This window comes from Sorex araneus, chromosome 11 (assembly GCF_027595985.1).
Source record: "Sorex araneus isolate mSorAra2 chromosome 11, mSorAra2.pri, whole genome shotgun sequence".
Taxonomy (NCBI): Eukaryota; Metazoa; Chordata; class Mammalia; order Eulipotyphla; family Soricidae; genus Sorex; species Sorex araneus.
The window spans coordinates 36,279,126-36,299,718 of record NC_073312.1 but is presented as its reverse complement, the minus strand read 5'-3'; the positions used below and the strand labels follow the sequence as shown (position 1 = coordinate 36,299,718).

Here is a 20,593-nt window from a genome sequence, read left to right as displayed (position 1 = left end):
GCTCTTCTAAGCCTGTTTCACAGTCTGGGATTTCATAACTCTCAGTTGTGGGATATTTAGGCCCTGGAATCCAACTCTTTTAGAGATGTGTTGACTAGATTGGGATTAGGAAACTTTGCATAAAGAGCAATATAGTAAATATTCAATATAGTAAATATTCAAGATTGTTTTTTTATTTTTTATTTTTGGGTTTTTTGGTGTGATTGTGTGATGCTTTTGCTAGGACTACACAAGAGCAACCACAAAAGTGGGAAAAGTAACTAATAAGCCTTTTGTCCAATAAAAATTGGTTTGTAACCTCAGGGTTTGGCTGTTTGTAACACTAAGTTCTGAATGGCTGGTAGATCCTTTACAATATGAATATAAATGTATTCTGCACAAGTTATATGACCTGTTCTTGATTAGGGGTTTTCTCTCCCTCAATCAAAAATTATTTCTATGATTGAGCTTTTTGCCAACCTCTGTTGGCCAGCCTCCCTATGACAAAGATATATTTTTTAAAGATATGACAATTTATCCAATTAGATTTGAATTAAGTATTATTTGCTCAGGAGACAAGTCTTTTAAGGCTACTTTGCACATTTCTGTCACAGTTCATTCTGAGGTTAGCTTTCAGGCTTTCAGGGATATTTTATTTCCCAGTTCTAAAAGGTTTCTTATTATTGCCCCACATTAACCCTGCATAGGCAACTCTTGTTTTGGATCCAGATAAAGTATTGAAGCGCAGAGATCAGTTGGTGCCCGAAATGCTTATTTCTCCCTAGAACTGCATAGTTCTAGGAAAATTTCTAAAACTTTATAGCCATTGGAGTTCTCCCTGTCATTCAATGACTCAAAAATACCTTTCACTAAATATACATCTTAAATAAACTTAAAAAATATTCCCTGTGAAAACCATTTAAAATTTTATTTTGATATTTTCTGATTCATATATATGTATTACATTAGTTAATTATGAATTCATGGCCATTGATCCTCTTAAGATGGCATCAGAATCTATGTTAGCACCTTGTAATTCATTCTGTGGTTAGGTTCACTGTTGACATAGTATCACCTGGGAGCAGATTAGAAATGCAGAATCTCAGGCCTCCAGAACTACTAAATAAAAATCTGCATTTTAACAAGATTTTCAGAACATGTATGATATTAAAACATTGAAGTAGTTGCCCTGCCAAAGACCCATCATCTGTTCCAACATACAACATCTGCTGCCATCCAATGGCCCAATTCCGTTGCTTCATGAACAATCTTTGCAGAGACACCAAACCAAAGAAAATTCAAGGTTTTCAGACTGAAAACTCTAGGATCCTCTGAGAGTGGGGTCAGGCAACCTTTCCTCAACCCCATACTTCCTGAAGCCCTGGCGCACACCCACATCCAATAGCTGCCATGTAAACTCATTGGCCAGGTTCTACAGATCCTGAATATGCAGCACTGTGACACCTCCAATTCCATATTCCAGCAGGAACACATGAACTTAGATTAAAAAGTAACATATATGCCAACGAAGTTCAGTAAACAAAAAGAATAGCACAAAAGGCTCAACTAGCAACAGTTTAGTAACCCTTAGACAAAGACTTAATGACTACAGTGTGAGGTATGAAAATTTCACAAGTTTTCTTTTACTAAAATATTTTTGATAATTTCCTTAGTCATTTAGCTATAACAAGCAATATAAATTATTGTCCACCTGCTAAGGGGGTAGGCCTAGGGAGTGATTGGAAAACTGGGGACAATGGTGGAGAGAAAGTCACCATTTAGTGCCTAGTTTAGTGCCTAGAACACCTGTATTAAGAACAACTTTGTAAACCACAGTGTTTAAATAAAGAAAAAAATTAAAGTCTTATTATAACTTAGAGGGCTGGAGTGATAGCACAGAGGTAGGGCGTTTGCCTTGCACGCAGCCAACCCCGGGTTCGATTCCTCTGCCCCTCTTGGAGAGCCCAGCAAGCTACCAAAGTATCTCGCCCACACGGCAGAGCCTAGCAAGCTCCTTGTGGTGTATTTGATATGCCAAAAACAGTAACAAGTCTCACAATGGAGATGTTTACTGGTGCCCGCTCGAGCAAATCGATGAGCAACGGGATGACAGTGACAGTGAATTATAACTTAGAATGTATCTAAGTTAAGTCTTTAAAACAGCATTTTAACATTTTTGTCACTTGAGATGTAACTAACAAAACTGTAAAATATATAAACTATGCACTGTCGTGGTCAGATATATGTATATGTTGTGAAAGATATTCTCACCATATAATATCATTTTTGTTGTTGTTTTGGGACTAAATCTGGTGATGCTCAAAGCTTACTACTGGCTTTGCACTCATGAATCACTACTCGTGGTGCTCAGGGAACTATATGGAGCGAGGAATCAAACCCAGGTTAAACGTGTATGAGGCAAGTAAGTACCTTACCCACTGTACTATCTCTCTGTCCTCCCATTTAATATTCTTAATGTAAATAAGGAAAAATGCATATTCTGAATGGCATAATTAGAAAGAATTGTAGGGTTTAAGAACAGAGAACATAGGGCTGGAGAAATAGTATAGGGACAAGGCATTTGCCTTGCATGTGGTCAACTCTAGTTTGATCCCTGGCACCATATATGGTCCCCTGAGCTCTGCCAGGAGGGACCTCCGAGCAGAGAACTAAGAATAAGCCCTGAGCAATATCAGGTGTAAATCAACTGTCTCCCACTAGAGAAAGAATAGGGAGTAAAATTTCTCCTATTTTTTTTTTGTGTTTGGGGACAGAGTATAATGAAAATATGGCCTTGATTGCTATTCATGCCCTAAATTAATATAAGACAGGCAATTGAGAAAACTAAGTAACCATTTTATGTCATCGGCCACCTTGACTTTTCATGGTTTTTAATATTTCCTTGCGTTTAAAGCTTGTGGAATATTTTTATTTTTCAAATATTGAAAAATTGAAACAAGTCATGTTTCTTCTAGGGTTTTATAAAGTTACACTTTCTCTTTCTACCATTGGCCTTGAAAAATCTCAGATCATCAGGCTCTCAAACTTTCACACAGAAATCCTGCTATAATATACCTGCTTAGCCATCTCCATGTGGTACAAAATGGATCAAGAGATATAACTGAAAGTCTTTGTGAAAAAGGCTTTTAGGGATATAAAATAGTCTGTTTTTATTTGGAGACAGAAGATATATTTTATACAGGTTTAACAAGATTTAAGCTTGTGTATTCTTGAATGAACTGTTTTTTTCTCATTCCCGAGAGTGATAATTTATAACATAATAAGCTACTGTGCTTTTGGGTTGACATGAGAATTTTATTTTATTTTTATAAACATTCTGAATGCCTAGTCAGTTTAGGAAACAGTTTGAAAAGAGGTCTTAATTTCTTCATATGTGAAATAGGAATGTTACCTATTTATCTCAATGATTACCATGAATGCACAAATTATGTGCATAAAATGATTCCTAAAATACAAAATAGTTTAGAAAAATATGTAGAGATTTATTTCCATGGCCTATCATTTCTGTCACAAAGATAGAAATGTTGGTAGCATGTAAAGGAATAAAGCAAGTGTAAATGAAAATACTGAGGAAACCAGAAACAAATGGAAGTCACTTCAGTTTTGTATATTTACATGTCATTTGTATGAAGGTAGGACTGTAAAACACTCTTGACATTCAACCACCTCTCTAAAGATCAAGTCTTGCATCTATATGAGGTTTACACAATCCTATGTTTTTTCATCATCTCTCTGTTAGCTTGAGAAATTATCAGCAATGTGAGGTCAAGTCTTGTGTCTTCCATTTCTGACAGGAACTCTTATTACAACCCTAGTTACTGAAAAATCTTGGGTGATGTTGACTCATGATTGGCTATCATTCTGGGACTTCTTTCCATTTGAGTAGTTAAATCCTTTAAATGACTCAGTTTTATAGTAGGGTTAATTATGAGGGTCTACAAGTTTTAATTCACCATGTTGTTACATTGTTTTATATTGTGTGGAAAAATCTCACCCTGATTTTTCTGAACATAAGTTCTATACTGAATTCCATTGCTCACATAAGTCATAAGGGGTTATTTATTTCGGTGATTTTTAAATCCATGATGTTATTACTCCTTCCTTTTCAAGTTTGTTTTATTATAAAGTCATCCTGTTACTAAAGAGTCTTCTTCAAACTTTCAAATCATTTTACCAGCCAGCCAGGGGTGATCCCTAAGCACAGAGCCAAAAATAAGTCCTGAGGATCACTCTGTGTGCCTCCCTCCCCGCCCAAACAAAACAAAAACAAATTGTTTACTCAAAAGAAGTTGCCTCAGTCAACACACTGGGAAACAATAAACCAGCCAAAAGGGTAAGATAAGGACCCGTTTCAATGGTTGGCTTGTTCTCCAACTTGTTAACTCATAGTTATAGATGTATCTCTAATAATAAGCAGTCTACAAAGTTCAGAAGATGACCCCCATAAAGTCATATAAGAGCTACTCACTGTATTGGTGGTATAAGAGATAACAAGTAGTTGGCTGATTTTTCTTTATCTTTTTCATTGAAAATCTTTTTCATTTATCTTTTCTTTTTAGTATTAACCCAGAAGAGAAAGTAATAAGAAACCTTACAATATTTCAGGTTTATATCTGTAGTTAACTTCTTGAAGCCTGGCAAGCTACCCATAGTGTATTCGATATGCCTAAAACAGTAACAACAAGACTAACAATGGAGAAGTTACTGGTGCGCGCTCGAGAAAATTGATGAACAATGGGACAACAGTGCAACAGCGCTACAATGCAGTGCTAATTTCTTGATATGGATTTGGGGCTTTTTTCACTCCGAAGAAGTCTTTGTGCTCTTTTGAACATGTATCTTTTTCTTTTTATCTCATCCACATCTTTCTAAATTTCTTTTAATAAAATGATTTTACTACACACACACACACACACACACACACACACACACACACACACACATGCACACGCACACACAGAACTCCTTCGTTCTACTTGGTGGTCCACCATCCCAAGTGGGGCTTGCCTCAGGTGATATCATTGGGTCTATTCTGAACTTCTGACCAAGAGGCAGAGTTCAAGCAGGAGGCAGAGCCCCCCCCCCCACCCAGGTGTGTCCCAGCAGCCTTCACACCCAGTCTGCACCATATTAAGGGTCCACTCCACAGTTACTTCCTGACCTTCTGCTTGATGCTCCACCAATCCAGGATCGATGGAGAAGGCAGAGAGCCCCCTATAGCTTAATCCCTCAGCACCTTACGAGAATGCTAACTAAAAAAATTCACCCCCCAGCTTAGCAAGAACACTAGAAAACCAACAGGAAAAACATATAGAAACCTACCATGCTCAATGAGTGAAAATAATATCACTGAAGACATAAATACCAGTAAAAGTTCAGTGTCTTTAATGACACTATGATGAAAATATTCAGTGAGTTCAAAGAAACTACTACAAACAGAAATGGAAAAAATGGTAGAAGATATTGGTCAACAGAAGCTCTGAATAGCAGAATAAGAGAAACTGAGCAAAATTAAGGAGTTCCAAGATGAGAAGGAGGAAACTACTAGGAAACAGCAGAGGCTAGAAAATAGCCTGAAAAGAAATGAATGGCATGCCTAGAGATAAATTCAATAGGAGCAACATTAATACCTCAAGAACAAGAAGGCAGGGGCTGGAGCAATAGCACAGTGGGTAGGGCATTTGCCTTGCACAGGGCCAACCGGGTTTGATTTCCAGCATCCCATATGGTCCCCCGAGCACCGCTAGGAGTTATTCCTGAGTGCATGAGCCAGGAGTAACCCCTGTGCATCACTGGGTGTGACCCAAAAACCAAAAAAAAAAAAAAGAAAAGAAAAATAAGAACAAGAAGGCAAATATGATGAAAGAAACAATAGTTAAGGAAATCATTGATTACTATATTCCAGAGTTGAGGATTACAAACACCAAGATCCAAGAGGCCAGAAGGTATCTAGTGAAAATAGGTTCATTTAAGAAAAATCCAAGACACATTGTACTCAAAATGCCAAAATCCAAAGATAGAGACAGAATACTGAAAGCAGCAAAAATCAAAAAAGGAACTTGTGGAAAGTAAAACCCAAAGATGTAAAGTATTCTATCAAATGAGACTCTACAAGCCAATAGATTGTGGAAGATACAGAATAAAAACTCAACTAAATTAACACTTCACCAAGAATACTCTCTCCAGTTTAATTATCATTCAGATTGAAGGAACTATATGGGGTTTCATGGACAGGCAATAACTTAGGAAATTCATAGCCTTGAAATCATTTTTCACAAAGAGCATTAGAAGAGCTTCTTTAAAGGACAGGAGAAACTTCCCATCATGTTGCACTGAGTATGGCACTAACTAATGGTGCATATGGTTGTCTTCTACTAGATTGAAAAGGTTAAAAAGTATTGTAATTAATCAGGAATAAGAAATGTTTCTAACCATAAAATCTGAAAAGCCCAACAATGGTTTATTTATTGAAGGCAAATATTTATGTCAGGAAAAACTGAAGAGTGAGCTTTGGGAATTAAAACTTTTCTACAAAGTTACCATAAACCATAATTCAGATATTTTTTCTCTTGCAGGTTCTAGTCTCTTATCGATGCCCCTATAGGCCTCCATATCTGGCAAGGGGCTAATGGGCCACATCCAAAGGTGATCAGGAATTGGTCATAGTTCTGTTCTCAGTTATCATTACTGATCAAATATTACTAGTGTTGTTCGGGATGCCTATGTGTTTCTGGGGATCAAACTGGAGTTATCCATACACAAGAACAAGTGCCTTAACCTTTTTACTATCTCTCTGACCTTAGTCCCCACATATTTTTATAATTTTGTATTCACCAGTGTCCAACTCTGGTGTTCAGTGGCCATCCTGGAAGGGGTCACATGGTTATGAAGGTCAAGATGAACATTAGCTGTGTTCTCTAAGGATTGGGATGTTACCTCACTCTCAGACAGAGGAGTAGTGATAGAAGAGCTACAAGAATCCTTTTTTTACTGGGTTCTCATTGCTTAACTTTTGTGAGATATGCTATTCTGCTTGTTCCTCCTACACACTTATCAAAGGTTTTCTACACTTGAAATGACAAGACAAGAGAAGTGAGTGGAGGAGGGAAGATATTTCTGACTCTGTTAATAAATGAACTGACTACTACATGGAGGAAGAAGATAACAATGTCATTATGTGATTCTGACTACAAAAGATTGAGAAATAATATATAACAAATTTTGAAGAATCTTGACCATTCAGTTTTTGTCTTAAATTTCTTAAGTGAGCTGGACAGATAGCACAGGAGTTAAAGCACATTAGTCTTTTATGCAGCTAGCCCTTGTTCAATCCCCAGCACTGCATAGTCCCCAAAGCAGCACTGGGAGTAAGACCCGAGAAAGCATAGAGCTGGGAGTAGTCCACAAGAACCAACATATGTAAGGCCCCCAAAGCCAAAACCTATTATTATGAAGTGTGGTTCTCTTTCCATAATTTAAAGGGCTATATTATGAATTTTTCCTGAGGTTCTTATTTATGAAAACTTTCTCTTTAAGAGAGAGATACACAGGCTGAAACACATTACAGATTGATGTCAAGGTGAATAAAGCTTTGGGTTAGGAGGAATTATTCATGGGCTATATAATTGACAATCCTGTGCAAGATAATTGGGACATCATTTTAGAAACTCATATGACTTGATTGAAATTAAATTGAGTCTCAGCATTTGGACTAAATATATGCAAAATGTATGATTGTGCTTTAAACAAGTGTTAAAGGAATTTGGGAAAATAATGTAAAAGTGAAAAATATTTAGACATTGGTGGGCATAGACACAGGAAAAAGGGTTTTACCAGGACAGTTAGCTCATGCATATGCTGGCCCCTAATGAGATTAAAAAGAGAAACTAAACAAGGATTTTTCTCTACAGATATCAGAACAGAAGCTGGAGAGATAGCAGGCAGACAGGGCACTCTACTTGCACATAGCCCACCCAATTTCAACTGCAGCATCTCATGTGCTCCCAAGAGCACTGTGGAGAGTGATTCCTGAACTCAGAGCCAGGAGTAAGCCCCTGAACACTGCTGTGTGTGGCCCCCCTGTCCCCCTACCCCCCACCATCCTCCCATCAAAAAATAAGTTATCATTGGTCTTTTTCAACTGTGGCTAGCCAGCCTCCAGAAAAGCCCCAGTAGTCCTCACTTTTTTTGTTTTTTGCTTTTTGGGTCACACCCAGCGATGTTTAGGGGTTACTCCTGGCTCTGCACTCAGGAATTACTCCTGGCAGTGCTTGGGGGACCATATGGGATGCCGGGGATCGAACCCAGGTCAGCCGCATGCAAGGCAAATGCCCTACCTGCTGTGCTATTGCTCCGGCCCCAATAGTTCTCACTTTCTAGCCTTCATAGTCTCATGTAGTCCTTACATCTCACATAGGAACAAGGCTGGTCTGTGTGACCAGTAAAAAACTGTGGAGGAAATGATGTAAGACTTGCTAGATTATACTATTAAGCATATCCCAAAATCCACCATGGCTTTTTTGGGTAACTTACTCAGCGTCAGCTAGGTATCACACTGTGAGGACATTCAAGGGGTTCTATTCAGAGACACAAGCAGAGAAGTACCAAGAGCCCTCTGCCAATAGCTGATACTAATATGCCAGGTTGTGAGTAAACAGCTTTGAACATGGATCATCCAGCATGAATGTAGACTTCAAGAGATTGCAGACTTAGCCAAGATATAATCATCACCTCATGAAGTATGCCAGAGACAGTTGCTGAATTCTGATCTTTTAGAAACTATAAAAGACAACACATATTATACATAATTATCATTTTAAATTGCCACATTCTGGAGGTAATATGTTATACATAATAACAATTTACTTCCTACGCCTCTTTTCATCTTAACAATTCAGAAATTAAGTTTGGGATGAGGGAGGGAGTAAAGGTTGTATATATAAGACGAGGGCATTTTGATTCAACCAGATTATAAGGCTTACCTAAAATGGGATGAGGATAATGTTCTGAATGGTACATAGACTCAACTGTACAAGAAATGTAATCTTAAAATGACATTACTAAATAGAAAGTGGGAATGTTATATAATTGTACAATTATAAATGATAATATTTGAGGAAAATTTCAGTCTTGCCAGGTGTCTTTTTGGGAAGGTATAACTTTAGGGAATGACTGAAAAATTTATAAATATATATACATATATTATATATATTGCTTTTTAGGTCACACCTGTGGATGTTCAAGGGTTACTCCTGGCTCTGCACTCAGGAATTACTTCTGGCGGTGCTCAGGGGACCATATGGGATGCTGGGGATCGAACCCGGGTCGGCTGCATGCAAGGCTAATGCCCTACCAGCTGTACTATCGCTCCAGCCCCCATATTTATATTTTTTAAATAAAATAAAAAAATTTCTATTCATGACAGAATATTGCCCGCACGCCTGGCTGTCTTCCCCAGGGCCCCTCAGAGGGAATGGGCTCCAGCTTCCCTCCCCACCCCAAGCTCCCGGCGGCCAAAGACCATCGGAACCTAGCTACAGCCATGCTCGAACCCCTCTCCACACGTTCGAACAGGCCTCACGCATGAAGGTACCGGCAGAGGAACCCAGGTGTGTGTAGTCCCATCAAGGCCAACATCCAGAGAAAGACTTAAAAGCAAGCTCTCGGAAGCACGCGGCCACAAAGCGGTCGCGCCATATCTTTAGCCTACTTCTCCCTCTGGGAAAAACTGGCAATCTTCTGAGAGTTTCCTGCCCACATGGGACAGCCTTCCAAGCTTCCCATGGTGTATTCATATGCAAAATCCAGTAACAAGCTGGATCTCATTCCCCTGACCCTGAAAGAGCCCTCAGTGCGACTTCATTGGGAGGGCTGAGTTGAGATAGACTTTTAAGATCTCAGGGAAAGGATGAAATGAGAGGTTACTGAGCCCACCCGAGAAATCGGTGATTAATGGGATTTTGTGATCATGCTTGTGATAATTTTGTCAGTCATGATTGGGTTCTGAGACAAGACAAGTCATAGATTCTGGTCCAAGACCGTTGGCACTTTAGCTACATAATTAGCCCTCCAAATTAAAGAATCAATGAATTATTAGATCTGCAAAAGCATACTTATGATATTACAAATGTCAGGAGTTACTTTTAAACATAGTTTTTTCTCAATTTGTCACAAAGAACTATGTAAATATATGAAGTACTACTTTGTAGAAGGAGCTCTGTATTTTGAAGATGTTCTGACCCTGATTTTATCATTCTGATCAACATGAAGGGTGATGAGAGATGATGCATTGGTCATTGATGATGCATCTCTGCATTGTGCTCTGGTCCTCAGATAAACTGGTCTAATTCTACTATCCAAACACAAGGAAAGGGGCTGGAGAGATAGCACAGTGGGTAGGGCGTTTGCCTTGCACGCGGCTGACCCGGGTTCAAATCCCAGCATCCCATATTGTCCCCTGAGCATGGCCAGGGGTAATTCCTGAGTGCAGAGCCAGGAGTAACCCCTGTGCATTGCCAGGTGTGACCCAAAAAGCAAAAAAAAAAAAAAAAAAAAAACACAAGGAAAGACTAGCTAATATGACATGAATTTGCATAAACTTTAACATTTACTTGTAGCTTATAATTAAAAGTAAGAATACAGAATAAACGGATTTTTCCATATAAGCCTTTAGATATTACTTGAGGAAAGTTTAAAGTTAACAGTCTACAATAAAGATTTTAATGTTTATTGATTTATGACAAGAGTTTCAGCAATTCTATTCTTTGGTCAATAGCATGAAATCTAATCCTTGTAAGAAGCTGGTGTTCACATGTTGCTGTTTGATCATTATCACAAAAAGGACTTTCCACAGGACATAAGGAATAAGGAAATTCCAAACAGGATATGGTACTTGCTTTATTGTACAGTCCCCTTGAGGCTATTCCTACTAAAGAAATGGAAAATAAAGGTGAAATTCTGGAATGAACTGGACCAGATTGTTTTGTATTACAGTATCACTATACCACTGTATCACTGTCATCCCATTGCTCATTGATTTGCTCAAGCGGGCACCAGTAATGTCTCCATTGTGAGACTTGTTGTTACTGTTTTTGGTATATCAAATACACCACAGGTAGCTTGCCAGGCTCTGCCATGCAGGCGAGATACTCTCGGTAGCTTGCTGGGCTTCCTGAGAGGGGCGGAGGAACTGAACCCAGGTCGACCACATGCAAGGCAAACGCTCTACCACTGTGCTATCTCTTCAGCCCTTTATTAAAGTAATGTTGACATTACCTAGAAGAAAATGTATTTATTTTGAGGTCACACCTGACAATACCCAGGGCTTACTCTGTGCCCAGTGAAAAGTTCTCGTGTGGTGTAAGGAAACCATATGGTATGCCAGAGATCAAACCTGGGCTGGCTATGTGCAAGACAAATACCTTACCCCTGTACTATCACTCTGGGACAGAGGATGTAAAATGTGATTTAGTCAGGATCAGTGATATGAGTTCTGTTAGGCCTCCCTTTCTGATGTCTCCGAGTTCAGGACTGCATTTTTCTGGGTCTTATCTGAGTCTGAGTCCAGCTATTTCACTATGGTGTGAGGTGAATTTGAATTAATTGACCTTAGAAAAGTCAGTTTTCTTGTGTGCAGAATGGAGAAAATATAGTAGAGAATAGTTCTTATCTCATATGGACACTGTGAGAGTTAAATTAATGAATGTGACATGTCTAGCAGTTGGCTCTTATTCAGTGAGCACAAATCATTGTTTAGCAAATGAGGTGGTTAGAATATCGGTTCCAAACTGAAGGTGCATCTGATCTAGGGAGATTTTCTAAAAGGCTTTATAGCTTATTTGTGCTTATATAGCTTATTTCTAGATTTGGATCTAGAAGATATGGGGTGATGGCCATATTTCTTCAATTATAGACAGTTCCCTGTGATATAGGTATGGTCTACCAAACTTTTAGAAACTGGACTTAATCCTTGGCTCCAGAAAATGATTACCAGATAGAGTTCTTAATATATTAATATTGAAATTGATGGATGGGATGGTAGGAATTTTCCACAAGAAGGGGCCAATAGATACAAGGACTAAGTTTGACAGGAGGAAAGAAAGAGTGGTCAGAAAGAAGAAGATATGGGGAGTTAAAAAGTTGGAGGTAAGAAGAGTTGTTGGAGGAATCTGGATTTACATATGACAAGGACCCTTGAAGATAGTTATTAGCAAGATTAATCTTTTTGTATGGCAGCCTAAAGGATGAAGGTATGCTCCATTAGGAAAAAACTGGCAGGTTTCAGCACTGAAGAACTTGCACTAAGGTGACAACCACAGAATCAAGACAGTAGTATTTAAAGAATTTTACTGCATTGTAAAAGCATGTTTAAGTCCAGTTCTGGGGAATCACACAAGGTCAAAGTTGTTGTACACAAATATTTTTCACTGCCAGATAATGGAGAGGGATTTTATATGAGAGCAGCCTTGTGCAGGGTTGGTAACAACTGTTGAGTGGTTGTTACTTGAGCACACTCCTTTTACCTCTCCGTGGGTGGTAGAGGACATACCACAGATTAGGGCAATATACTACTATTTTGGGGTTTGTTTGTTTTTTCCCCCTCTAAGGTTCTTTTGTTTTTGTTTTTAACTTCAGACTTAGTACAACGAATATTTTGTACTAAGTGGTAAGAGTAGGGAGAATGTCCCTCTCTGAAGGTCCCTAATCTTTTGTTCTGATTGGCTGGGGAACAGTTGCCAAAAGAACAATGCTTGAGGCCCTAGAGCCTTCAGTCTATCTGTAGTAACTTATGGCTCCATTGTGGGAGCAGAGAATTTAACAGCTGTGAGACTCAGGAGACCTAATTACCTCATCTTTGCTTCAGCCTTCCTTAATCTTAGGTGTGCAAAGAAAAAAATAAGGGGGAGGGAGGGGAACCCATTTGATAATTTTAGGTGTGCAATGAAAAACAAAAGAAAGAGAGGATCCATTTGGGCGAATGGATATTTGAAAAGAATGATGGAGACACGTTTTGACTGCTATTGACAGCAGCTCTTTAACTGCCAGTACCGTAACAAGCTGTACTTGAAAGAAGTAACAAGAGTGCATTAGTATTAATTTCTTACCCCAATGCAGCAATATGACTCTGTAATTTCTCTTAAATTGTTTGCTTCTCTTGTTACATCCTGGAAAAAATGTTTGGAGAGAGCGTCATTGTACATGTGACTCATATTTTCCATTTTTTAAATAAATTTGCCTTTAATCTGGCTAGGGACTTCTTCATGCCAGCTTAGTTACTGGTTCATAGAAAACCTCTGCGTAATACTTTCCCTATACTTTAATCCTCTCTTCCTTCCTTTTCAGTTCATGGGGTATTGCTATGCATAGCTCACTTTCTGTTTTGCTTTTATTATTCCTGGTTTTCAGAGTGAAAATCTTTGTATTAGAGGAATAATGGGTCAGGTGACACAAAATCACTTTGAAACTTGGCTTTGGAGAGACACAAAACTCTTATATTATTGTGATATTTCTCTCTTATTTTGGTATTAATATTTAAGTGATTTTATCAAATTATTAAGTCCACACATACACCAATGTAAAGTTAGTGTTCTACATAATGATAAAAGCAATAGTAGATCTCAATAAATGCTAGTCATGAACAAGGCAGCATGACAAATATTTCATATAACTTACCTTTTTAATTCTTCAAAAAGGTAGCTGTTATCTTCATTAACAGAAAAATAGGCTCAGAGAAGCTAAATTCTTACCTAAGTGCTAAAACAGTGGTATCTTTATATTATATTTTTATTCTCCTATGGAAGAATTTAAAATTTTTTTATACATTTTGTCATTTAAATTTTTTATTCATTGATATTCTGTTCTTTAGAAAACTGTTAATAATGGTTTTCATACACATAATTTCAACATCTCACACATCACTGGTGTACCTATGTCCCTCTTACAAGACCCTTTTGCCCACTCAATTGTGTGGGTCAATTCCCCAATTGTGTTGACATTGTTACATTTTTGCTACCTTGCTGTATATATATCATTCTGTATTTGTCCCTTTCTTTCTGATTAACTTCATTCAGTATGATATTCTCTAATTACATCCATATTGCTGCAAATTGTGTGATTTTGCTCTTTTGCAGACCTGCACAATATTTCATTGTGTATCTATTCTATTTATGATAAATTCTATTATGATATATTCTATTATGATAAATACTCATGATATATTTATTCGTATTTAGATTTTGGGGGTGTTTCCATATCTTCCTATTGTACTAAGTGTGACAATGACCATAGGTGTGCATATATCCTCTCAAATTCAAGGTTTTGTGTTTTGGCCAAACAGTGGAATTGTTCTATTCCTATTTTTGACATATCTTCATATTTCTTTTGTTATGAAAGAATTTAAGGAGCTGTGAAATATTCTGTATATTTCTATAAAATCACAAAATTATGCTTGTGTAAATAAAAATTAGATGTATGCATCCTGACAAAACACTGTACCAGAGTCCTTCTAGAAAAATCTTGCTAAGTAATTTTAACTGCTGACACCCAAGTCCTTGATAGCAGATATTAATAAACCAATTGTGTTGTTAAAGTTATATGACCCCTGTGTAAACATAGAAAAGAGAACAGCGATACTACAACTGCCCTAAAAAATAGAGAATTTTTGAGATTGTCAACATTAAAGTTATTGCCAACGAACTTAAATTAATGAAACAATCTAACATTTTAGGATACATCCAGAACAGGGGTAGGGAACACTTTTCTTGCCAAGGGCATTTGTATATTCAAAACATAATTTAAGGGGCCGGAGCGATAGCACAGCGGGTAGGGCGTTTGCCTTGCACGCAGCTGACCCGGGTTCGATCCCCGGCATCCCATATGGTCCCCCAAGCACTGCCAGGAGCAATTCCTGAGTGCAAAGCTAGGAGTAACCCCTGAGCATCGCTGGGTGTGACCCAAAAAGAAAAAAAACATAATTTAAAGATCAAATGATATAGGCAGACAGGTTGTGGACAGCTAACCAGAATCATACTTGTCTGTCCTGTCATATGCCAGTGTAAGACCACATGATTTTGCAGACCACAGAGAATCTACATAAAAAAACATTCTCATTCCCTCATCTAGAAGATTAAACAGCTCCTCTTTAAAAAAACACCGTTACTGAAGAAAACAGAAAGTTTTATACTTGTAATTGATTGAGCATTGCAATCAAGTAAGCAAGTCTCAGATGCAATGATCTGACTTAGTTGGGAAGCAAAGGCACAATGCAATTATCATCCAAGATGAGAGTTAGTCTATCAGGTGGAAAGGGCAGAGCAAGGGGCTGGAGCAATAGCACAATGGGTAGGGCGTTCACCTTGCACGCGGCCGACCCGGGTTCGATTCCCAGCATCCCATATGGTCCCCTGAGCGCCGCCAGGAGTAACTCCTAAGTGCAAAGCCAGGAGCTAACCCCTGTGCATTGCCAGGTGTGACCCAAAAAAAAAGCAAAAAAAAAAAAAAAAAAGGAAAGAAAGGGCAGAGCAATCTGAACCCCCAAAAGGCTATTTTCTAAACAGTTTTCAGGTGGCTGGTGCTTCTTTAGATGTTTGGGGATCGGGATCAAGATTCTGGTCAAAGATGATTTGGTTTTTAAAGGGAAAATTAGTTTGAACTTGGATATAGGGATAATTCAGGAACTTTGACCAAGCCAATGGCAGTTGCTCCAATGGGTGGGATGTAGTTTGAGGTCCATCTATGTGAGAAGAACACAGTAATAGATATTTATCATTAGAGCTGAGCTTCTTAAACTTATTGGCAAAAGAGAATATGATGAAAAACCTAGAATTACACTTATCTTTGGAATAGTAATTTTTATTCCCAGAGATACATCTATTAAAATCTCATGATTTGATTGAGTTCAAAACAGAGGCTAGTATAAGGTAATATTTTTTTATTATTATTATTTTTTTCTGGTTTTTGGGTCACACCCGGCGATGCATAGGGGTTACTCCTGGCTCTTCACTCAGGAATTACCCCTGGCGGTGCTCAGGGGATGCTGGGATTAGAACCGGGGTCGGCCGCGTGCAAGGCAAACGCCCTACCCGCTGTGCTATTGCTCCAGCCCCAAAGGTAATATTTTAATAAAACCTAAGTAGGCAAAGTTTTAGTTAGCTAGGCAGGGGCAGAGAAATAGGCAAATGGCTTTTCTGGGTTGTATGAAAGGCAATACAAACCTAGAAAAGGTCTCTGGTCCAGCAAAATACATCAATTAATCTCATAAGGATTATTTTGTGGATGCTCAAAGAAAATAGGGAATTGCAAAGCAGTTCCATGTTTCCTGATTATACCTGGCCTTGTCATAATTCTCTATTTGAAATTCCCTGAGGTTAAGGGACGTTTCTTTCATATGTCTGATCCTGGTTCAACACCTAATGCCATAAACTATCAGGGATTATCTCTGAGCACAGAGCTAGACATATCCTGAGAAGCATTGAGCCTGCCTCCCAAACCCAATCAATCTCATCAATCTTGCATCTAACAAAAAAGAGCCTTTGGGCCTTTTTTTTTTTTGCGGGGGGGGGGGCAGAAGAAAGGGGTGGACCACAATGCCTGGCTTATTCCTGGCTATAAACTCAGAGATCATTCCTGGTTGTGCTCAGAGAACCAGATACAGTGTTAGGGAGGAAATGGGATTGGTCAAGTGCCTTAACCTCTGAATTTTGGCTTTGATACCCTTTTTCCTGGCAAATCTTCTTACTTAAATAAACATATTTGATGTAGATTTAGTCTTCCCATAAACAATTATTCTTTCTTAATGAGACCCAAGAAGCAGAATCCTATCCTGTAAACAGACTTGAACAATCAATTATGCATTGATTTTGTACTTCTGAATTTGTAGCCAGGATTATCATCAATATATCCAGTGCAGAAACACTTCCCAGAGTATGCGTCTTGTAATTGTAGTTACAGAGGATGATCTTGTGTTTATACAAAAGCAGAGTTCTATGACCACATATGTTTGAGAAGTGGAATATATCACATCCTTTTATTGGTGACTTAGCATGTTTTCAGAGAGCATTAAAGACTCTGAGAATAAAATGAAAGAATTAATTGAAATGCTTCAAAGATAAAAATTAAAGTCACAAAATAATTGTTATGTCTTTTAAAATTCTGGGAACAAATCTTAATACCAACTATGGGAAAATACTGTCCCAAAGCATAGCTTATGTTAGGGTTTTCTGTTTTAAGTTGTTAGGCTAACTGAGCTATACTGCTAGAAATCAGGTCTATAGAGAATAGAATGTACTTTGCAATTATTTTCTCTTAATATTATATTCCCATGACCACAAAAGCCCTGCTGAATCTGTATGGGTTACATCCTAAGTCGAATTGTGATATCTTCACGTTAAGCAGAGAATAAGTAAAAGAAAGTAACTTTCAGAATATGAGTCAAAGATAATTTTGTTTTGGAAAAGATTAAAACATATATTGGGAGCTGGAGTGATAGCACAGCGGGTAGGGCATTTGCCCTGCACTCGGCCAACCCAGGTTCAATTCCCAGCATTCCATATGGTCCCCTGAGCACCACCAGGAGTAATTCCTGAGTGCAGAGGCAGAAGTAATCCCTGTGCATCACCAGGTGTGAACCCCCCTCAAAAAGAAATAAAAATAAAACATATATTGTACTTGTTTTAATTTAAAATTCACAGGAAATAATTTTTTACTGGTTACGATGACCTGGTCATAAACATGTCACTTGTTCAGATTAGTTGATACTTTACTTCTGTCCAGCAGTTTGTAATTAGCCTTTTACTCCTATCAATGGATTATTAAAAGCCATTGAGAAATGAGCATATGTCTCATAATATCAGGAAAACGACATTCTGAAAGCTCTGATGTAGAATAATGTAACGTGTTGAGAGAACACTGTAAGATGGCCAAATCTTAATAATATTTACAGAGCTATATGTTGTGGAGTTCTGTTGTTTCCTGTAGGATTTTAACATTTAGGTAGTCAACCAAACTCAGCAGGTAATATGAAGGGACGTGGAAGTTTTACTAAGGAGAGACATGAATGCTGGTGATTCTGGTGCACTTCCTACTCTCTGCTTATGGGTGAAAAATGAGGGGTAGGGATTAATCGAAGAGGCTTTACCTGTATTCTCTAAGTTGCCCTCTGATAAGAACATGCCACTTGGTGGAGGTATTTTTATTTTTAATGACTTATATTTCTCTTGAATATTGCCTCCATATACAAAGCAATGACTTCTACTTAACTTCCTTTTGTGGGCTGGGTGAGGAAGTTTTGACTATAGCTGGCTGTGTTCAGGACTTATTCCTGACTGTTTATGAGGGATCATCCTTATGAGGCTTCCTGGACCATATGCAGTGACAGGGATTGAATGAATCTAGATTGGTCAGATGAAGGCAAATACCTTGCTATCTCTACCACCTCTTTAACTTCTTCACTGGACTTCATAGGAGATATTGTATTCATAAGACAGTGTCTTCCAAATGAATTTCATGAATAGTTTTTCTAATGCAAATTTTACCCATCACATGGACTTTATAGGTTAGCCTCCACAGGAAAGAAGATTCAATTGAACTCACATATCTCAATCTCTAGTTATGGGTATTGATACTATTTCTCTAACTCCACTTCTCAAGAAGGAACCTTTTGGCCATGAGGATGATAATGAGTCAAGTTTCAGTAATGGTAATAAAAGATACATTTGTCACCTGTCACCTATATCCTAAAGAAAAGAGTGTGTTGGCTATTGTGGTATTCTTTTCTGGAACTGAAGTGGTATTGTGGTGAGCATAGGAAGTTGCCGTCACTTTTTTGATTTCTTTCAAACATATAACAAACAATGATACTATTATTTACCGATAGCTTAGTTTGATTATTGGTTTCTATTTGTATGACTGTGGTAAATATCCTCCACTATCACAATTCTTGTAGCTAATTTAACTGTTATTTATATAAGAGCTGGCAATATAAGTGCATTCACTTTTGTGTATAACTTTTCATGAAAACTGAAGTAGAACTTTAATCCCATTAATAAAACAAACAACAAATGATAACATATTTTCCCAGCACTTTGAAAATGTCAAGTTGATTCATTGCTATAGCCTTAATGTAATTCACACTGGTGGTGTCTGCTTAAAATAGTAAATCAGATTACAAAACCCTTGAAATAGATGTTACTAAGCGTCTGTATTCTACTGGCCATGGGCACAAGTTGTACCATTGTGCATATCCATCATTTCTATTGACTATGAGGTTCTCTACAAACAAATGGACAAGGAACAGGTTATTTCTGGTGAAAGAGAGTTAAGAAGATTGGGAGTATCTTCTTTTTATTTCACGATATTTTCAAAGAGAGTCTCTTGCCTGCATGCCTGGCTGTCTTCCCTGGGGCCCCTCAAAGGGGATTGGCTCTAGCTTCCCTCCCCAGCCCAAGCAGTGCTCCCGATGGCCAAAGACCTCCAGAGCCTAGCCACAGCCATGCTCAAGGCCCCTCTCCACACTGGCAGAGGAACCCAGGTGTGTAAGACTCGGGGCTGAGATCTCCAAGGCTGCTCAGATCAGGACTGGGCCTCCTCTGCCCAGATCTCCCATTTTCCAGTGGCTAGGCAGTCACACCCAGGGAATGTCCCCGGCACCTTGTAATCCCACCAATTGCCAACATCCAGAGGCTATAAAACCAAACTCCCAGAAGTGAATGCAGCCTACTTCTTCCTCTCAGAGAACCTGGCAAGCTACCAAGAGTTTCCTGCCTGCATGGGGGAGCTTGGCAAGCTCACCATGGCATATTCATATGCCAAATCCAGTAACAATGATGGGTCTCATTCCCCTGACCCTAAAAGAGCCTCCAATGCGACACCGTTAGGAAGGACAAGTAAAGACTAGAATGATAAGTAAAGACAAGTAAAGGGCTGGGATGAATGGATCCATTACTGAGACCTCTTGAGAAAATTGACAATCAATGGGATGATGATGATGATGATGATGATGATGATGATGATGATGATGATGATGATGATTTATTTCTTTTAGTCACATTTTTGAATGGAGGTCAACCGGAAGTGCTCATTGATCCCAGGAGCTACTCTTTCTGATACTTTACTGTTGATACAGACTTGACAGTTCAATGCTTTGGCCTGGTGCCACAGCTCTTAGTTCTAACAATGTTGGGGGACATACAGGTAGCATTGTTAGTACCCTAGGGAATTGGTTTTTGACCATTTTTTTCACCAAAGGACAGGAACCTATCCAATTATTAGTCCAAGACTGGAAATTATAATATCTGATAGACTAATACTTTTCAGCCTTTTGATACCTGCAAACAAGTACCAGTTCATGAACCAATAGTTGAAAATCATTGTCCTAGGAGGTAGGCAAGCAAGATCAGGGATTAAACTCAGGATCTTCCACTTGCCAGGCATGTGCTCAACAACTTGAGCTATATCTCCAGCCAACATTTTTATGTTGTTAAGCCACTGGAAGAGAGAAGGGATGCAAACCATCAGACAATTTATAAGGAAAGTGATCTCTCCCTTCTTGGCATTTGGAAACCTTAACTACTGAGAAGGCTTAACTGGGCCAAAGCCA

General features: G+C 38.5%; 1 long non-coding RNA gene across 2 annotated transcripts in view; it reads right to left on the bottom strand.

The window, feature by feature from the left end:
- LOC129399433 (uncharacterized) overlaps positions 1-20,593 on the bottom strand; it is a 417,723-nt gene that overhangs the window by 20,961 nt on the left and 376,169 nt on the right. Inside the window, exon 7 of one of the 2 annotated variants that reach the window (XR_008627080.1) lies at positions 13,104-13,163. The exons of the other annotated variant lie outside the window; for it this stretch is intronic. This is a non-coding gene — a long non-coding RNA (uncharacterized LOC129399433). The remainder of the gene's footprint in view (positions 1-13,103; positions 13,164-20,593) is intronic. 2 annotated transcript variants of the gene reach the window in all.